Raw genomic sequence first — 22,190 nt, forward strand, 5'->3', positions numbered from 1 at the left:
CAGACAAGCAGTAAGCAAGGAAAACCCTCCAATTTAGGTAGTGCATGATTCAACTGGTATATAATTGGAAAATCTGAACCTGTTTGTAACATCCCGTCTAGTTAAAGTATATTTTTCTTTTTATCTCATTTATTTCTGCACAAGTCTTGCTACAGTCCTGCAACAGCATTAGCTGCATGCCAGGGCCAAGGAATCCCAGTCATGATGAAGCATTATATAAGTTGTATAACAGAGCTGGGTTCAGCTAGCCCAACTGTTCTATTATAAATTATAATCCATGAAAGACTTAATTGTAGGGGAATTTTAAATTTTTAATCGATCAAGCCCTTCGAGCATGCTAGGTATTCCAATGTAAATTAATCCATGGAAGAATTCGTTGCCCTGAGAACAACAATCGCAGTTCCTCAAAGGGAGCTTAGCTCTTCTACAATGTAGTGATGCGAGGAATGTTATGATGGCAATGATTGTGCTGATAGTCGTAGTTTGGAATCCCTCACATTCTCTCACCTAGGGTTTATGGAAAAACCCTAATGCAAACGCAAAGAGAAGATGGAGTCATTTTTGGTGGAGGGAGAATGGTAGAACCCTTAAACCAAAAATTAGGGTTCTACCTCCCCATATCTCTCATTTAATCTAGAGGAAAATATGGGACATCCCCTTAACAATGGCTAGATTACATGTAGACCCCCACATCTTTAAAACTTTTCAAGCACACTCCGTCATCTAGTGAAAGCATGTAAATTAGTCCATCAAACTAACTGTCGTTTAGTTTTAAATGTCAATACTCACCCAACCATTTTTTTAGGACCAGATTGCTCAAATTAAAAGTTTGAAGATGAAAATATCCTTTAGGGGTAAATGCAGCCTTCTTTTTTTCCCCAGCCTGCCATAAGGTTGGGCACATCTACGCCTGGGTGTGGCCTGGGCACATCTCTCCTCCCCCACCCCCATTTTTACTATATATTTTTCTTCCTCACCACCCCATCACTCCCTTGTACTGCGCCACCCCCACCTCTATTAATCTACTTCACCACCCCCATCACACCCCTATACCGCTCCCATCTCCTACCTCTTAACAAGGAGAAAAAAATCTGATATTTTCATCAGGTCAACAACAAAAAAGAGCTTATTTTTCCCATTCCATTCTCGAATAATTATCACCTCCAATTCATGGGCACCTCCTATTCCTCCTATTCCTCTAATAGGGGGAAGTGGACCCCACCTTGGACAGTATTTTCTGGCAGGGGTAGGGTGGTCATTTCCACCTCCATGTGAGAAATTAGAGGAATTGAAGGGGGCAGCGAATTGGGGGGGACAACGATTCTTCCATTCTCTGGTTATTGAAAAAGAAAACCACAAAAACCATGATAATCAGAAAACAAAAAAAAAAAAACAAAAAAACAAAACAAAACAAGACAAAAAAGAGCTTATAAGTGTGAGCTCACTTGGGTAGAAATTAAGGCAACAGGGAAAAAAACCAAAAAAGACTTCATGCAGCCGTTAACCACAAAAGCCATGGTCATTTAAAAAAAAAAAAAACGCTTATTTTTCCCATTCCATTCGTTCAATACCACAAATGAACTCATGCAGCTTTTCCCATTCCATTCTCTGGTTTTAGGCAAACAATATACCATCAAGGGACCCCTTGTCCATGTACTCATATACAAGAACTTGCACTGTGGAATCATAACAGAAACCAAAGAGTCTAACCAAATTGACAAGGTATGTTCTTCCAATTGTGCTTACTTCTGCCATGAACTGCTCTTTAGCTTGCTTGTCTGAAACTTGGTTAAGGACTTTGATTACCACTGGCACCCCATTTGGGAGCTCTCCTTAGTAATAAGCCATGGCTGGTTATTTTCCATTTTCATGCACCGGTAAAATAGCAATCAAGTACTGAGGATTAAAGAATAGAAACAAACAGAAACGCTGTTAAACATATGCAAGAACAAAAAATCATATATTTTGAACAAAATATCTGAGACCACAAAAACATCCCACATGAGAACAAGAAGAAGACATAAAAGAGCCGCAAAAAGATGTCAAAAGTGCTCAACCAAGTTCCAATAAGTGCTCGAACCATCATAAAAATTAGTTCCAAAAGTGGCATTCCACCATTAGATCATACAAAAAGATGCCAAAAGTGCTCAAACCATCACAAAAATTACATTACAAGTGTTCAAACTGCCACCCAAAAAACAAACAAACAAAAAAACTGCTCAGTGTTCAAACTATCAAACTTATGACATAGGCCACTGAGTAGATGAAGATTGGGTATTAGGAGCGTGGCTTTGATTATGTGATGGAACTTGACTTGAATCTTTGAATGTTGGCAGCTTGCTAGGTCTGCCACCAACTGCACCTCTTGCTCTTCTAACTACAACACTATTGGATCCAACTTCTTGTCCTTGTCCGCTTCCACTTACTCCTTTCTTTTTGGCCTTAACTGCCCCTTTACAAGTTTGAGTATTATGACCAAATTCCTTTCACTTGCTACACCTCAACTGTTGATATTGTTTTATGATGATAGATGGGTTCTTTGGCTCATCAGCAGACCTCCTGCGGGACTTCTTGGGTCTCCCAGGTGGTCTCTTAAGTGGGGGAGGTAGAAGGGGATCATATGAAGTACGTACCCACAAACTCTCATCAGGAATTGGGACAATCATTGGATTATAAATCCTCAAATAGCACTCCTAAAGTAGTCATTACAAAAGTCTTCCAAATCTTTTTTGTCACATTATCGCAGCAACAACATGACAACAAGGGATGCTTGTCAGATCCCACTTCCTACATAGACAAGTATGACCAACCAAATTCACAACTAGTGTTAAACCCGTGCCCAAAAATACTGGCTAATTTGAATTTTTGTTGAAGGTCTGGAACTTGGGGTCAAAGCTACCAGTACACTGTGGTGCATTGAACCCGTGGTTGAACTTAATGAGGTAGCCCCGTTGGTGAGGACCTACATACCATTAAGAAGGCACACACCAACTCCTTACAATTATACAGCTCACCACCAAATGTAAAGCCTAAGGAAGGTATCATCCCTTGATTTCTCAGGCTCTACCCGAGTACGTGATACTTTAGGCCTATGAAACATGTAGGGAAGGTTAATGCATGAAGACATTAACAAAGGGGTGATTCGGCACTATTTCAATAAGAAAGAAAGAAGAATAAAAGAAAGCCCTAGGGTCTTAAACTTAGTTTGAGTGTGAAAAGCCAAACTTGGAATTCTATCAAATTGGTTCCAAAATTTAAGGTAAAGAACCCAACCATAGGACCTAATCCTAGTTCTAGGTTAAACTAATGATGACCCTCACCACCTTGAATGTTTTAGATAAAGCATTTTTACACCCAAACATCAATTTGCATGATTGATTTGATGATGAGAACCCAATTCCATACATGCATGTTAAATCCCAACATAAATATCAAATTCTGCTACTCTGCAGATTGACCTTCTCTTAGTTAAATTGATATAACTCCATCATCCAAACTCCATTTGTCTTGGTTCCAATTTTATTAGAAACTACATGCATAGGGCTACATTTTATTAGAAGAAACCATTACCTAGTTATGTCTCTAAGTTAGTTAAAAGTTCATTTCAATTTGCTGTCAAAATCGAATCTTGTTGTTTTGACAGATTGACCTTTGTATAATAAAAATAACATAACTTCATAATCCAATCTTCATTTTCATTGATTCTAATTTTTCTAGAAACTAGACTCATAGAGATTCATTTTCTTAGAAGGAACCATAATCCAATTATGCCTCTAAATGAACTGAAATTTCATTCCAATCCAAGTAAATTCGGCAATTGAAATCTCTGGGCGATGCACTAGGCGATTGACCCAAACGCCCAGTGCAAGGCCCAGAGTTGCTGAAGCATATGTTTTTCATTCTAGGACTTTGGGAACCAGTTCCTTGGTGTGAATCATGTGGACCCCACCTTTGAAATCATGTGGACCCCACCTAGGCAGCTAGAATGAAGGAGAATTAGCTTAAAAATGTATTTTGAGCTTGGGACAGCAGGGCCAAACAGGCCTTAGTGAAGCTTGGCCTATAAATAGGAGGGCCCAGCCCTAATTTTGTTTTCCTTGCTGTTTCTAACATTAGAAAGAAGAGAGAAAGAAAGAAAGAGAGGGAGAAGGAAGGAGAAGAAGGAAAAGAGAAGAAGGAGAAGGAAAGGAGAAGGGGAAGAAGGAGAGATCAAGGTTGGGAGCTTGGGATCGATCTGCCATAGTTCAAGGTGACCAAGCTGAACCTTGTTATGTCCATTTCCTTCCATTTTCATTTCAGTCCATAGTGTTTTAGTTCAGTCCTAGTGCTTTGTGACCATGGTTTGGTATGCATGCTATGGAATCATCACTTAAAGTGTTAGGAAGGGCATGGATCATCCATGCATGTTGAATCTAAGGTGTCTAAGTTGCTGATTATATTGATTATAACCTGTGGTTGTGATTTAATTAATTTCGAGCCTTGTTCCATGCTTGTAATCCATAGGTAGTGACATAGAGACTCCCCAACTGTGCATGCATGATGTATACCATGCATATCAGTCCATTAATGCTGCTGTAATGCCTTTTTATGCTTGATGTCTGTGCCATCTCATGATTTGGAGCTGCCACATAGCAATTCACAGCCAAGCTTGATTTGTCTCTGTGATGTCAGAACCCAAACTGTGTTCCCCTTGGATAACCAAGCCATGGCTACCTGAATTTCATCCAAATTGTCTTAAATTAATGATTGCAACCCTCCTAGACTCATCCTTGGTCGATTTGGGGCCAACCCAACAGCCAAAACCAGAATTGAAGCATGAAATCCCGTGTCCTACAGGCACTGGGCGATTGGCCCAAACGCCCAGTGAAAGGCCCAGTGATGCTGTTTTGGCCAGAATTGAAATCAGCCTTTTGAGACCATTACTCTCAAGCCTAGAACAATGTGTACAACCCATAAATGACCTAAATACCCTACCCCAACTGCCCTTGCTATCATCCATGCTTTGGGTGCTCAAGTAGGCCCCACAGAGCCAAGTATCCACACCCAGACTAGACCAAACATGAGCTGCAGCCTTTGGCCCTGATATGCAGACTTGGTAGGACCATGTTCAAGTTAAGTTTCCCTTAAAATTATTTAAAACTGGTGTGCGGCATCTCTTGGTGATGCACTGGGCGTTTGACCCAAAGGCCTAGTGCAAGTCCCAGAGATCTGTAACTTGTTGGTTGTGTATCCGAGACTGAATCCAAGTTAACCCAGGCCAATCCTAGGACCACAATCAGATGTGATTCATGTTTGATGTATTTTAATTGTCCAATTAATTTAGGTTATAACCCCGAGTACGAGACATAGTGTCAAACACCGGTTGGGACCGAGCCGACAGAAGAGCAAACAGGAGCCCTACAAGGTGAGTGGAATCACACCATGAGTGTAGGTGTAACATGATTAATTAATCATGACAACAACAACAACAAAAATATTTACTATCTCTAATTACTTTAAATTGCTTTATATTCTTATATAAATTCTGAATCTTATCTGATGGATATTGGAAATGCATGATAATGCTTGTATGTGGAATTTCTAGATTAGATGCCGTAGCCGGCTTGGAAATGAGGCATGTGGTAGCCCGTAGAATGGGATATGGTTGACACCACTTGACTCATACTATGTCATATAGAATGCATCTGGTTAGGGTATCATCACCTGTGCTATGAACCCTTGTCAACAGGGGTTTAGGTGTCGGATACCACAAAAGTGTGAGGCCAATGTCCTAAAAGGCATTGTTCGGTCAGTTGACCCATCATGATCATTAGGACATGGTGGTAGCACATAAATGTGTGAGGCCAATCTCTCAAGAAGACATTGCACGGTCAGTAGGCCCACTAGTCAATAGGGCTGGTGGTAGCACAGTGGTAACCTAGAAGGCTGGGGTTAAAAGCCCGCATCAAGGATACATGTATTGGGGATTGTAGTAGCACAAAACCTGCCTTAGTTTTGATGCTAGGTGGCTTAATAATAATAAAGAATCTCTTTTCATAAAGGATTCATTTGGTTGTGCTTGCATGTGCATGCATGGTTATATTTTATTCACGGGCTCGGTGGAGCTCACACTCTTGTACATTTTCTTTTAAGTGATTTTGCAGGTACTGGTTTGCCAATGGATGATGAAGCTGTTGATGGAACTATAGATCTTCCTCACGTTGTTGATCTACGAAAATTTTGTTATTATTTAAGTTTCTTTCTCTCAAGAAGTGTAATTATCAAAATGTTATATTTTTGAGCATAAATGGATATGTATATGGTATAACATAGGTATTTGAGATTTTATTATAAATGATATAAATCTTTTATGGGTAGTTCAAACCTTCTGTTGCACTCTGATATGCATTTATTATCTTTTTACCCTCATTGTGTGGTTTGTGACGTGTGAGTACTGCTTTTGGATCCTTGGGGATTGGCGAATGTCATAGGATATCCAGGTCACTTGCCTAAATCCTCCCAGGGGGTGGTTTGGGGCGTGACAATTAGATCTTCACATACACATCATCTCAAAACTTGCCCCCTAGCACATAGCACCTCACAATTCCTAGCAACAACTTTTTCTTCCTTAAGTTTTTTAAATATCTTTGGGCAGATTTTACCATCATATTTATCCATCCACTGTTTCTTTTGTTGATACCTAGTCATTAGCTTTCTTTTAATCATCTCAATCATTGTATGATTGGCTTATCCCTTGCATCTGTGATGAATTGGTTGAAACTCTCTGACAAATTATTGCATAGTATATCACACTTAGATCTACCAGTGAAAAGCTGACTTTGATCAATGTGGGAGAAATGCTTTGCAACCACTTATAACATTCGATATTTATGACTTTAACCTAGTTCATTTGGTGCTCAAACTCTGGGACTGTGTAAGAAGAGGCTGTTGCCCACATAGCATCTTTCAAGTCCTTCTCCTTGAACTTCTTCTTCATATTGGCATACATATGTTGCACACAGAATCTATGTTCAACACTTGGCATCAATTTTGCAAACTCTCTACCAAACCCTGTGAAAAAAATGAGAAAATACTGACCCTAGTGAAAATATAGAAATGCCTTCCACATTCTAAAAAAGTTACCTTTTACTTGTCAAATATGAAGGTCCAGGCCAAGTCTTATGGTCTTCCAATAATAGCAATTAGATTTTCTAAGAACCATGTCCAACTACTTCTACATTCAGATTCAATAACAGCAATTGCCAGTGGATACATTTGGTCATTACCATCCCTTGCTACAACATGCATCAACTGTCCTCCATATGGACCTTTCAAGAAACAAGCATCAAACCCTATCAAAGGATGACATCCTGCAAGAAATCTAATTCTTTTTGCATTGAACATAACAAATAACCTCTGAAATAAAGGTCCATCACTCAATGGGGGCCTATCAATGCTCAATAAAGCAAAACTTCCTAGATTTTGTAGCGTAAGTGTCTCACAATAATCATACAGGAGACTGTATTGCTCTATATGACTCCCCTCAATAACTTCTTGTTGAAAGAATCGTGGGTTAGAAAGAGAGAATGAGAGATGGAATAATGACTTGTTTCATTGATAGGTAAGCCCCTCTATATATAATAGAGAAAAAATTACAAAGAGACTAAACTAGGCGATATGGGACTAAACCACATAGCCGACATAATAAACTTAATAATATAAGAAGAATAAAACTACCCTATGGTATTCTGGAGTACATATTCCAACACTCCCCCTCACACTGGATTATACAAATAAGTAAAGAAAAAAAATCCAGCTTGAACTAAAGAAAAAAGAACTCCTAATAATGCTAACACTCCCCCTCAAGTTGGCGCATACAAGGTACTAATGCTCAACTTGAACAAAATGGGAAAAAACTAAGTTGCAGCAGAATCCAACTTGACATATGAATGCAGCTCCCAAATAAACCTTTAAGAACTTGAAAAAATAGATCTTCAAAACTTGGGTAGACTTGATCAGCAAACAGGGACTAAAATGTCTTCCAAAAAAGACAGCTTTCACCAATCTTCTAGTGCTGTCCAGTGATGAATCTCTGAATGATAATCTTGAAGAAAAGTAACTAGGATAGTGAGCAGATGAATCAAGCAGCAGAAAAGATCAAGCAACGGAAAAAATCAACCCAACTGTAGAACCTCATATAGGCAGGCAATAACCAAACATCTTCAATACTTTAATACTTCAATCTCCCCCTTACGGCAAACTCAACCCAATAACAAAGTAGATACCCAATGGCAATGGTGGAAACTCTAATCTTCTATGTTTTGCACCAAGTGTTCCTGCAAGTTTTGCTTCTACAATGTCTGCAAATGTACTGTGCATAATCCCCTTCTCACGTGTAGTACACGTGGATATAACAGAGATGATGTAATAGATAGGGCAAAAACATAATATTCCAGAATTTTCCAAGAGGTACTAAGGGTAATGGAAAAGGAAGAAATGACAAATTAGAGAATACCATTATCATCAAAAGTGGCTATGGGTATATTCCAAAGGTATGTTTTGGGAGGTGGTGAAGTGAAAAGAGCAATGGGATAATGAACCATGGACAAAGCAACGCAGTAATCTAATACATTTTTCAATCGATCAAACTAATTCCAAAACACCAATCTCCAATGATCAGATCTGAATTATAAAAAACAGGTCTAATTTGTAGGAGAAGGCACTATTCTTAAAAAACTTGATTGATCTTCACACAAGGAATAACCAATGTGTAAAATTCCAAACTATAAACTCCCACATGCTAAATAGAACTGACAAAGATATCTGGACAGCAATTGACATAAGAAGCTTCAACAAAAAAGCTTGGATTAGATCTGAATTAGTGAACATTGCTAGGATCAAGCTCTCAAAATAAGCCGGATATGAACTAGAAAAGCTTCACATAACTGAATAAGTTCATACTTGCAACCAATAACCTTGGAACACACTGTTCTAATCCCACATAAGCTAATCTCCAGGGTAGTAGATTTGAGTCTTCAATAATGAAAGAATTCGATCTCCAATAGTAGGATACTCAGTCTCAATAACAGCGCAACAGTAGTCCTCATAGAGGTAGCAGTAACATGTCAACCAGTCATGCTTACAGAAGCCAATCAATAAAACCAGCAATATATGTAGTAAAGCTCAATAGAACCAACAAATATAAGATAAATAATCTGGCAGATCCATAGGTAGTTAAAGCAGCCAGCCACATAGGAACAAGTAAAAAAAAGGTTGATAATTGGAGAAACCGAGCCATAAGAATGAACCTGATTTTTTATCCAAATATAACTGATGAATGATGTTGAAATATGGGTTGAATACTCCTCTGATGGTTATAAACTCTCCTAAAAAAAATCAGCAAGAGAGGACATCTCTTTGCCTAAGATTGATTAAATTCAGGATTTTGTAAAAAACCTTGAAAGTTGAGACCGATTGTAGGGAAGGGGGCTTCAAAAAAAATTGATGATGACTTGGCAAAGATTGATGATGTATTTGAATAGATGCTGTCCTCTGCGGCTTGAATGGATCTCCAATATGAATAGCCAACCTCTATTTGTGTTTGAGATTTGATCTTCAAGAGGGAGAAACACCAAAAATTACAGAAAAATAGGGCAGCAACTATCTTGTGTAATAGAACTTCTTCAAGTCATGAATAGTTAAAGTCGAATGTCCCTCTTGATGGTAGAAACACCTCCAAAAAACTCCAACAGCAACAAGCAATCCTAATCCTAAAATCGATATATGTCAGGGTTTTACTGTCTGAATTTTGTAAAACCCTGAAAAGGAGGATCGATTAGGGTTAGGGGTCTTCAAACACTTGGAAAGAGGCTAATACTAAGGTTGAGTGGTCCTTGTAGTTGGAGTAATCAACCCTCAAAAAATAAAAAAAAAACTGAAACCTGAAAGTCAGGGTTTTTAGCAGGTAACCAAATTAGTAAGTTAAGGAAATTTTGCTGTAGAAACAATTCCAGTAACCAGAAAAGGTCCAAACTTAGGTCAAGTAGGGCTTGTAGTAGTAGGGAATCACCCCCAAAAAATTAGCTGCATCTGAAAAGGGAAACCCTAAAATCGATATGTGTCAGGGTATTGAAAAACCCTGACAAGTTGAGATCGATTTGGGTATGGGGGCTGAAAAAATTAATAAAAGATGGAGAGAAAAAAAAAAAAAAGGGAAGGAAGACAATGGAATAAAGTAGAAGAGTGCTGAAAAAGGGTGCACAGGAGGCTCCAACAATGGAGGATCAGTCTTCATTAGGTAGAAACCAGATCTCCAAAAAGTTCTGAAAAGCTCCAATATCACAGGTATGGCTCCAGCTGATTTCGAACAGAATTGTTTTTTAATAAACAAGGTAGAAAGGGAGGGGAAAGCAACTAAATCATTGATAGGTTGTGTTTACCTCATTAGTGCTGCCCCTTTACAAGGTTGAGAAGAAGAAAAACAGAAGAAGGAGAAGCCGAAAAAGGGAGAAGAAGGAGGAAGTTGATTGAAGAAATGGAGTAGGGTTTTTTTTTCTTCTCTTTTTCTAACCTAGATCAGACTCGCTCTGATACCGTGTTGAAAGAATCGTGGATTAGAAAGAGAGAATGTGAGAATGGAATAATGACTTCTTTCATTGATAGGTAAGCCAAATAGAGGGAAAATTACAAAGAGACTAAACTAGGCGATGTGAGAAAAAACCCACATAGCCGACATAAATTAAATAATATAAAAAGAATAAAACTATCCCAAAAAGACCAGAATATCCCCACGGTATTCTGGAATACATATTCCAACACTTCTAGAGATTTATTTTTTGCTTTATTAGTTTTCCCATAAGATACATCAACCATCCATTCCCTTCTAGCTGACTTTTGCATGACAGCCAATTTCCACTTTGGGTCATCCCTTACCTTGTCTAAGTACTTCTTACACAACCACTCTGAACTTGCTTGTTGATTACTGTAAGTCCTTGCACAATTGTGTTTATCTTGGTAACTCTTTATTTGAAAAGTCCCATCATTATACATTGGAGAAGCATGTATTCGTCAACCACATTCATTCTTGCACACAGCAGTGACCCTAGGACTCTCATTTTTTTTTTATTATAAATGAAGTCACACCCATTCCGAATTGCGTGCTCCCTAAGTGAAGCCCTAAACAATTTAACAGATGCAAACTTTATACCAAGTTTCAAGATAGTGTTCTCTAAATTCCTCTAAAAAAACTCAGGGTATTTAGGACTATCATCATCAGATGATTTTGTAAGGCTATTTAGCTCGTCACTATCACTGTACTCTGATGATTAATCATCATTGGGATGATTGTCACCCTTACTATCATTGCCACCTTCATTATCATTAGAAAATTCAATTTCATTACCACCCTCACTTTTCTCACCTACATCATATGTAGCATCACCAGAACCATCACTGAGATAAACTCCCTCAGCAAAGTATGAAAAATCATCAGCATCGACCATACTATATGAACCTACGTCTCTAGCAGGTATCAATCCTTCATCAATAGCAACATCCTCATCCCTTCCACCAATTGCATCATCTTGTAAGTTAACAACATACAATGCAATATGGGGCCTACCTTCATGCATTGCAAACATATCCAACACATCCCTATCACTAGTCAAAAATCTCAGTCCATCCTTAAACAACATGTGATGAAGCAAATGACACATGTTGCATGTCTTATGAAGCCCAAACTCACCAATAATGTCAACCATGTCAAAATATGACATGAAGTCAAGATCTATATTTCTACAAATACTAACATCCTCGCCAACATATGACTGAGGAGGGGTCCCAAATAAAATGACCCCCATGATGGATATGCAAAGTAAAATATGTCATCATGCATTGAAGATGGCAAGGGAGCCTCTAGGATCAATATATACGAATTGAACTAGGAGATAAAAATAAACAATCTCAATTCAGGAATTTCAAAGAAGGAAATCCCCAAATTAATTTAGGGATTTCATAGAGAGAGGGATCTGAGAAGAGATTGAATAGAGAGAGAGAGAGAGAGAGAGAGTCTAAGTTCGTTGAATTTGTTTGATTTAGAAGGGCAAAGAAGGGCACAATAGTGCTTATGTGGGGAAAAGTAAAACAGAGAAGGGTTTTATTTACAAAAATTAGGAATGGTTTTTTAGTTGCAGAAGAAGTGACGAAGTGAGTGGGGGAGTGATTTTATTTGCCAAAAATTAAGGAAGGGATTTCAGTTGCAGAAGATGTGACGAAGTGAGTGGGGAGTGGTTTTATTTCCACAAAAATAGGGAAGGGTTTCTAGTTGCAGAAGATGTGACGAAGTGAGTGGGGGAGTGATTTTATTTACCAAAAAATAAAGAAGGGTTTTCAGTTGCAGAAAATATGACAAAGTGAGTGGGGAGGGGTTTTATTTGCACAACTATAGGGAAGGGTTTTTAGTTGTAGAAGATACGACGAAGTGCATGAGAGAGAGAGAGAGAGATGCAAGGTGGAGGGTCAAGGAGATGGCGATGGGAGATAAAAGGTGGGGGTCGAGGAGATAGCAGCAGTGAGGAGGTTCGAGAGAGATTTGGGAAATGGGGTCACTGGATGGGTGGGAGGATTTAGTGTAGTTTGGTCTTTTTATTTTTTATTTTTTTTAATGTATTAAGGTATAGAGGATATTTTAGTAACTTTCTGTTTTCTGTTAGTTAGGTAACGGTAAGTTAACTCAGTGGATTGACTCAGAAGGTTTTAAAGATGAGGAGGGGGAGGGTGTCCCTATATTTTCCCCTTTAATCTAAACCATTCCAATTAGTTTTCAAAAAGAGGATTTCCCAAATCCCCCATCTAACCATAATGTGAGAATTCTTATGTAGCATTACTAGATGGACTCAAATCCTCTCCACTGCGCTAGACCCTCCGGCATGCATCTAATGATTGGGAGCATCTAGACACACACCTTGAGTGCCTCTAGCCGTTGGATGCACGTTGGAGGGGCTGGCGTGCTAGAGAGGAGCTCTTTCCTTAGTGGAATGCTAAAATACTGGAAAGAGGGAGCATCCTGTTGGGATATCTACCTAGAATAAAATATTGGATAAAATCTTTAATTCCATTTAATGAATTTACTAATATATACATCTAAAATAAAAGAATCACTAATATCTCTCAAAATAGTGGTAAATTACAAATTAATCCTTCCATTAAACAATATCACATATTAGACTTAGGACGTGTTAATTAATTACTGTATGACTCCAATTTATCATAAATTCATGTACAAAGAGTTTGAGTCCATGATTGGACCATAAAATATTTTCAAAAGTATTTGATAAAATAATACTAATAATATATATAATATTAATTTTCATGAAATTTTGTAAACAATTTACAAACATGTCACTGGATCCGAATTTCTATCTATATGCAAACATTCTCTCTCAATGATATTCTCCCATAAGGAAGTGCATTATGTATCGAGCATCTCTTTCGTTCATGATCAAACACTATGAATCTAGTACACCAATATATAGTTATAATGGCTTCAACTGTTGGTATGCCAAAGTTCATGAAGTGCAATTATAACAATAAGGGCCTCTCAGGTCAGGGGACTAATAGTAAGCTACCAATGAGAAACTTGTTCCTTAGCAACTGACAATAACACATGGAAAATTTTTGTGTGATCCTCATACTTGAGCCTCGTGATCAACATCACAGAAAGCGCACAATGTGATGCCCATAAGAACATAATGCCCAATACATCCTTAGTCGTGAACATATTCAGGGTGTACGCCTATAGTAGTCATGCATGCAATAAATGAAAATAAACATTTATTTAATAATTTGATGGACACATATCCAATAATCCATTCTCATATATTAGTCAAAATGTAACTTGTATACAAGATGTTGACACTGGACTCATAATTTGAAATATGATTTGGATTTCCTCTGCTTTCTATTCTCTGAATAACTATGGATGTGTTATGATGCATTTGACCCTCCACCATAGTTGGAATTTCTCTGAATCTTGCTAGATTGATGCCACACATTGGTTCCTTCCAATTAGGATCTAGCATAAATACATCTCTTTTGCTGCAACTCACTGAACTTGGAAAAGTAATGCACTACTGCCTTGTATCTGTGTTAAGTTTCCTACTACTAGGTTGAAGGATTTCTAATTTGCTTTTCTAGTCAAGAACTTGGTTTTATTTTTTAAGTGCTTTTTCGGTTGTACTCTCAAACATGAAGAAATAGAAATTCTGTAGATACATTCCTCTTGAATATGGGGTGCGATTGAGTATCCACTATATTATACAATAGAGTGGTAGATAACTATACAAATATGCTAGTGGTACAAAGATATACAAAGAAAGTGAATGGTCGTTGATTAGAGTGAATCATGGTAATACCCAAAAAGAATAATAGAGGAATGTGAATCATCGCTGGAATTTGATCAGCCACAAAAATGGGGAGATCTACATACCACAAGATAAATGTAGAGCAATAAAGAGGATTGGAGTTGGCTTCTAGGTGGACTCCCAAATGCTAAAGTCAGTAATCCAGCAACAACAGTACAGAGAAGGGAACTGAGTGAGTAGTTAGGTACGTGAGAGTAATAAATGTGATTGTCTCATTACCGTGTACAATGTCCTTATATATACATTCTATATATATATATATATAGGATGTATGGCGGTAGGATTGGATATCGTGTCAATGAAGTAAAGTAAATCTCCCCCATGGAAGGTCCCTTGTCACAACGGCGATTATATGACCAGGTTTATGCTTAGATGGATGACAATAATATTCACTTTAATCTTCCAGTTTGACCAGACCTCAAGCCACGTGTCAAACAACCATAAGTGAATTGTTTTTATGCATATCTTGAGTGAATCACGATAATAACCCCCTCAAGTACAAGGTGAGACAACCACCAACTTCCGACGAAGAAATTGAAAATAGTAAAAAGAGAGTCCTTTAATAAATATGTCAGCAAACTAATCCACACTTACAAATTGGACTCGAAGTTGATCTCGTGCCACCCGTTCAAGCATAAAATGATAGTCAATTTCTATATGTTTGGTACGGGCATGAAAAATTGGATTTGCTGCCATATATGTGACACTGAAATTGTCATAGTATAAAATAAGGTAAGAGCATAAGTGGAAACCCAAATTACAAGGTAGAGAGTGAATCCACAAAATATCTAAAGCGATAACTACCAAAGCATGATATTCAGCCTTTGCACTAGAATGAGTGACTTTGGGTTGCTTTATGGCACAACTTTGGATTGAGAACGTCCCCCTTTTAGGTAGTAAGGGGATTTATAGATTAAACTTGACAGTTTCCATTGTGGAAAACCCCTCGCTACACAAATTGCGTCACCACATTCGCATATTGACTCAACCTTTCCCGAAAGGAAGAATGTAAAATTCTTTTTCCTTTCTGCAGGACCAGGAGATTGGATCTAGCCATAAGAAGAATGCTTGGTATAAATAGTCACCCCATGAAATGAGACTATCACCAAGGTACACACAACAGCCAGTGATAGAGCGCTTATTATCTTGGCTCACCAACCCAGTCTGCATCAGAGTAGTCGGGCGGTGGGTTGTAGATACATGATCTGTTGAAGTTGCACACCACCTCCTAAAGTACTCTTGACATATCGAAGGATATGTTTGGCAGCAATAAGATGAGATGAGGTTGGAGATTGCATGAATTGGTGGATCTAATAAACGACAGATCGAAGAGATGTTGGATATGGTGATGGTAAGATATCATAATGCGCCAACCATCTTTTGAAATGGTGTAGTATCCTTTAATGGTTCTCCATCCAAATTAGAAAGCCGCACTTTAGAAGGTACAAGTGTAAGACAAGTAGGGGTGAAATAGGCCAAAGTTGGGCCGGGTTTTTTAAAGCCCTAGCCCAATCGGACCCTAGGTTGGGCTGATATATCTCAGTCTAGGCCCAACCCTACCGAGCTTAGACCAGACCAGTCCGACTCTGATTGACCCTGATCAAACTAGACCGGGCTAGGTTGGCCATTATTGACCCTGAATTTTGCTAGAGCCTGGCGGTTGGCCTTGACTTACCCTGCTTTTTTTTTTTTCTTTCACTTACGTCTTCCTATGCATTAAAAAGATGAGACACATGTGACTGGGTATTGGTTTGTTTCATACTCAATTAATTATTAGACTTTTCTTTGGGTTAAATTAAAATTATAAATATTTTCCTTCAATAGATAATTAGCATTTTTTTGTTAAACCAATCAATAATTAGATACTAAACAAAAATTGCAAAATGTAAATAATAAATTGTAAAGCATAACCCTAACACAAGGTTAGGCTACGCTTAGCCCGAGGTCTCAACCCTGGTCCAGCCCGACCTTGACCTAGGGCTTAAAAATTTCAACCCTAACTTGCCCTCAGTGTTGAAAATCCAATCCAGGCCCTGTTCAGGCTCAAGGCGAATCAGGGCCGACATGGCCAAACTTACACCCATAAAGACAAGGCTTAACATCCAACATGTTGAAGCGTTGAAGAATATCAAGAGAATATTTCCAGTAAGAAATAAAGAACCATCTTGAAACAAGGCCTCAACATGCAAGAATAAGAGAGAAATATCCAAGAGTTCTCAACTGCTGCCCGTAAGAATACTGTCATCAACATATAACAATAATGTAACATAGGAGGAGTTGGTATGACACATGAACATTGAAGGATCAGATCTGCGGCATAGGAATCCCAAAGATAAGAGAGATGTGTTTAACCAGTGAAACCGGCTCTAGGGGCCTTCTTAAGTACATAAGTTGCTTTATGAAGTTTGCAAACAAAGTTAAGAAACTAAGGATGTGAAAAAGCCTAGAGTTTGGCTCATATAAACCGCTTCATCTAGGAAACCATTGAGAATTGATTTTTGTTTTTTTTTACATCCTATCGATGCACATGTTAAGGAGAAGTGACATGTATTACTGATGATATGTATGATAGAGTAGAACAGTAGTTACCTGTCACCATCAGGGTGGCTCTAGAAACTTCTCGGCTGATCTTGTATTATATATATGTGATTAAACATTAATAAAATGTGTGGAAACCATGACTGCAAAACCATGACTGATACAACATGGTATCATCTACAGAGCTTAATCTCTCATTGATAAGTATATGATTATTTTTTTCTTTGTTTCATTTACATCCTTTTCAAGAGCTAATCTCTCAAGTTTTTTTTTTTTTTTCGCTTTTTCGCTTTTTCGTTCTTGCTTTTCTTTCCTGCGATGGGTTCTGACCTGTCAGGTTCATCTTCCATTCCCAGCTCTTCTGCGTCATCTTTGGTTTCTTTTCAATGCTCAACAATCCCTTCCACTGAAGCTTTCTCCCACAAACTTTCTTCTTTGGCACGCCCAATTTCTCCCATTACTGCGCGGCCATGATCTTCTTGGTTACATTGATGGATCATTTCCTCAACCTTCGGCCATTGCTGATCCGGCTGTGTGTGTGCTCTGTGGGAGCGCCAGGATCAACTGATCCTATCTTGGTTGATTTCTTCACTATCCGAAGACACACTTCCTCATGTGTTTTGTCGAAAACTTCGTCCGAGGCCTGGCAGACTCTAAATCGAGTCTATGCCTCTTCAAGAGTGATGGATCTGGAAGATCGACTTTACAGACTCCAAAAAGGCTCTTCGACGATTGCAGAATATCTTCTTGCCGCTCGTTCTATCGCCGATACCCTAGCAGCGATCGATAACCCCATCGCCGATGAAGATCTCGTCCTGGAGGTTCTACGTGGCTTAGGCGAGGATTACAAGGATTTCGCCACCTCTGTTCGGCTCCAAGCAGAGCCAATCTCTTTCTTGGACCTCTCTGGTCTTTTATTGACTCAAGAACTCTACTTATCACCATCAGCAACGGCCTCTGTAACTGGAATTGTAACGGCAAATGTTGCATCTTCTCAGCGCAACTCTGATCGTGCGCGAGGTTCTTCTCAGCGCAATTCTTCTCGTCCTGGTTCCTATCGTCGTTCCTCGAACTGGACTCCAAGCCGTGGAAATTCTGGTTATGATCGTGGCTCTAATAACTTTGGTTATCGATCCTCTGGAAATTCTGGTTATCGTGGAAGTAATGGCTATCGAGGTAATGGTGGAAATTCTGGCTATTATGGTAACCGTGGCATCTCTAACAGTAACGGTTCTCAACCGCAACAACCAATCTCTCCACCGCAGCACTTTGGTAATGGTGGGAACCCTTCGTTCATGAATACTCCTCGGGAGATCTACCAAATTTGTCGGATAGAAGGCCATTATGCGACACAGTGTCCTCAGCGTTTCAACCACGCTTACTTGGGTAAGGCTCTCTGCACCTCTGTTCTTTCTTCAAGAACTTCTTCCTCTCCTGTTCCTTCTCATTTTTGAATCTTGGACAGTGGATCTAATAATCATATGACTGCAGATGTTTCTAACCTTGCACTTTGTGAACCATATTCTGGTCCTGATCATGTAGTTGTTGGCAATGGTAAACCTTTAACCACTTGTTCTATTGGTTCTGCTATTGTCACTAATTCTAGCCAATCTTTCTCTTTGTCATCTATTCTTCTTGTACCTGAGATTCATTGTAACTTGCTGTCTGTATCTCGGTTTTGTGCTGATAATGGTGTGTATCTTGAATTCTCATCATCTACATTTGTTGTCAAGGACTGCTAGACGCACCAGAGCCTATGTCAAGGCCTGAGTGACAATGGCCTTTACCTCTTGCATCTTGCTCCAGTTGGCACCTCTGTTCCCTTCTCGGCTGTTTCTTCCACTGTTCCATCTCTCACAGATTGGCATAGGCGCCTTGGTCATCCAACATTAGCTCGAGTTCGTTGGATTTTATCCACCATTCCAGCTGCCTCATCGGCTGGACCCAACTCCACTTGTGATGCCTGTAGGTGTTCCCACAGTCACAGGTTACCTTTGAATTCTTCTTCTTTTGTCAGTACTAGGCCACTTGAATTGGTTCACAGTGACATTTGGGGACCCTGTCCTGTTGTTTCTTTTGACAGTTTTTGTTATTACATTGTCTTTGTTGATGATTTCTCAAAGTACACCTGGATATATCCAATGAAAAATAAATCAGATTCACTTTCTGTTTTCATTCGTTTCCGAGCACTTGTGGAAAATTACTTTTGCACACCTATTACTTCTTTGCAATCTGATGGGGGAGGGGAGTATATAAAACTTGCACATCACCTGGCTCAAAATGGTATCTCTCATAGGCTGTCATGTCCTCATACTCAAGCCCAAAATGGGGTCTCCGAGCATAAACATAGACATATAACTGAATCCGGCCTAGCTCTTCTTTTTCAAGCCGGCATGCCGGACATTTTCTGGATAGCAGCTTCCCAAACTGCTGTATACTTGATCAATAGGATTCCATTGGCTACTCTTGGTCAAATCTCCCCATATCAGAAACTCTTTCAAACTATTCCAGATTACACCTTCTTGAGAGTATTTGGTAGTCTCTGCTACCCTTGGCTACGACCATATGCAAAATCCAAACTCCACCCAAGGTCCAAACCATGTATCTTTCTGGGTTATTCCTTGTCACATAAAGGGTATCGCTGCCATGATCCCATCACCCAACGAATATACATCTCTCGGCATGTCTTCTTTGATGAAACACAATTTCCTTATTCCAATCTAATGCATTCCCCTTCACCACCTTCACGACGCATCAGGCTTCTTCCACCCAACCTTGTACTACTTCCATGCTCCCCTTCTGTGCCAAGACCAGCTGTTGGATGGCACTGCAGGTTCTGGATCTACTAGTTCGTATCATGGGCCAGATGGTAATGCTTCTCCAGATTTATTGGGTGGGCCAGATGGTAATGCTACTAGGCACCAGGTCACGCCTGCTGCCATTGATTTACAATCTGCAGTTGATGATTCTATGTGTAATAGGCCTGCTATTTGTAATTTTGATGATCATGGGCCACAAACTTGTAATATTGATAATCATGGGCCAGCATCTATCTATAATGAACCTGCTACAGTACCCACAATTAATGGGCCAGCACCTAGCAGAGGACCACACCACATGGTCACACGGTCTCGTACCGGGTCATTACAACCCACACGAACTCGCCTGAATCTTCATGTCAAGGATTCCACTACTGATCTTGTGCCTACGTGTTATTCAGAGGCTTCACGACATTCTCATTGGCGTCAAGCCATGTAGGATGAGTTCAATGCGTTGGTAAATAATGGCACTTGGGTGCTTGTAGCGCCACAGTATGCCCCAAATATTATTGGTTGCAAATGGGTGTTTCGCATCAAGCGCAATCCTGATGGTTCGGTAGAGCGCTACAAAGCCCGTTTGGTAGCAAAGGGCTTTCATCAACGCCCGGGCTTTGACTTTGATGAGAGTTTAGTCCTATTGTTAAACCAGCGATAATCCGGGTTGTATTATCCCTCGCCGTCACCTATGACTGGCCAATACATCAACTTGATGTCTCCAATGCTTTTCTCCATGGAGACCTTATTGAGACAGTTTACATGACCCAGTCACCAGGCTTTATTGATACAGCATTTTCAGATCATGTCTGCCATCTTCGCAAGTCACTTTATGGGCTCAAGCAAGCCCCTTGGTATACCAAGCTTAGCTCCTTCATTATGTCACATGGATTTGTCGCTTCTCGCACCGACACTTCTCTTTTCATGTATCGATCTGCCTTAGTAGTGATCTACTTCCTCATCTATGTCCATGATATTCTCATGACGGGCAATAGTGCGCCTGCGATATCCAATCTGTTTTGGGCTCTCTCAGGGGCCTTTGCGCTCAAGGACCTTGGCGAGTTGAAATACTTCTTGGGTATTGAGGTTCAACGGTCTCCTATGGGCCTTCTTCTTACACAGCAAAAATATATAAATGACTTACTAGTCAAAACTAAGATGGATAACGCAAAGCCCATTGCAACACCTTTGGCTACTGGGCCAGCCTTATCCATTACTTCTGGTGTATTGTTGCCCGATGGCACCTTGTATCGCCAGACAGTTGGAGCACTATAGCACTTATCTGCCACACGCCTAGACATTGGTTATGCTGTTGTCTAGGTCGCCCAATTTATGCACGATCCGACTGACTCTCATTGGGTCGCTGTCAAACGTATTCTACGATACCTACGGGGCACTCCATCTTTGAGATTATTCTTCAGGCGACAATCCACTATCCGGTTTGAGGCTTATTCGGATGCTGATTGGGCGGGTTGTCCCGATGACCGTCACTCTACCACAGGTTACGGGATTTTTCTTGGGACCCATCTTGTGTCTTGGTCCTCCCGTAAGCAACGGACGGTTGCGCGTATCTCTACTGAGGCTGAGTATCAGGCTTTGGCCACTACCGTTACGGAGCTTGTATGGTTGCACTCCCTCCTTGGGGAACTTGGTGTCTTTCTTCCCAGCGCACCTAGTCTATATTGTGATAACATTGGTGCTACCTACCTCACCGCCAACCCGATTTTTCACTCTCGCACAAAGCATATTGAAATTGATTTCCACTATGTTTGAGATTTGGTTGCCGCTAAGCGCCTTCTGGTTTGCTACATTTCCACACTTGATCAGCCGGTTGACATCCTTACCAAGGGATTATCTCACACATGGTTTCTCCTACTTCAGGACAAGCTTGCAGTCTCCGACCCGCTATGCTTGCGGGGCTGTGTTAAGGAGAAGTGGCGTGTACTACTGATGATATGTATGATAGAGTAGAACAGTAGTTACCTTTCACCATCAGGGTGGCTCTAGAAACTTCTCGGCTGATCTTGTATTATATATATGTGATTAAACATTAATAAAATTTGTGGAAAACCATTGACTACAACAGCACAAGCCATTTAAAAGTAAGAGCTAAACTGAGAACCATGCGAATGGTTTTCGATTTGACAACAAGACTAAAGATTTTATCATAATCTAAACACGGTTCTTCTTTGTTGTTGCCCTTGGCTGCAAGTGTAGTTTTATAACGGTGTATAGAACCATCAGCTTGAAGCTTCACTTTAAACACCCATTTGGAACCAATCACATTCATAGACTGATGATAAGGTGCTAGATTCCATGTCTTATCTTTAAATAAAGTACTGAATTAATCTACCATGTCTTATCTTTAAGCAAAGTATTGAATTAATCTACCATTTTTGGCAGTACTCACGTGATTAAACAGCTTGAAAATAACAAGTTG

This window comes from Telopea speciosissima, chromosome 4 (genome assembly GCF_018873765.1).
Source record: "Telopea speciosissima isolate NSW1024214 ecotype Mountain lineage chromosome 4, Tspe_v1, whole genome shotgun sequence".
NCBI classification, from domain to species: Eukaryota; Viridiplantae; Streptophyta; class Magnoliopsida; order Proteales; family Proteaceae; genus Telopea; species Telopea speciosissima.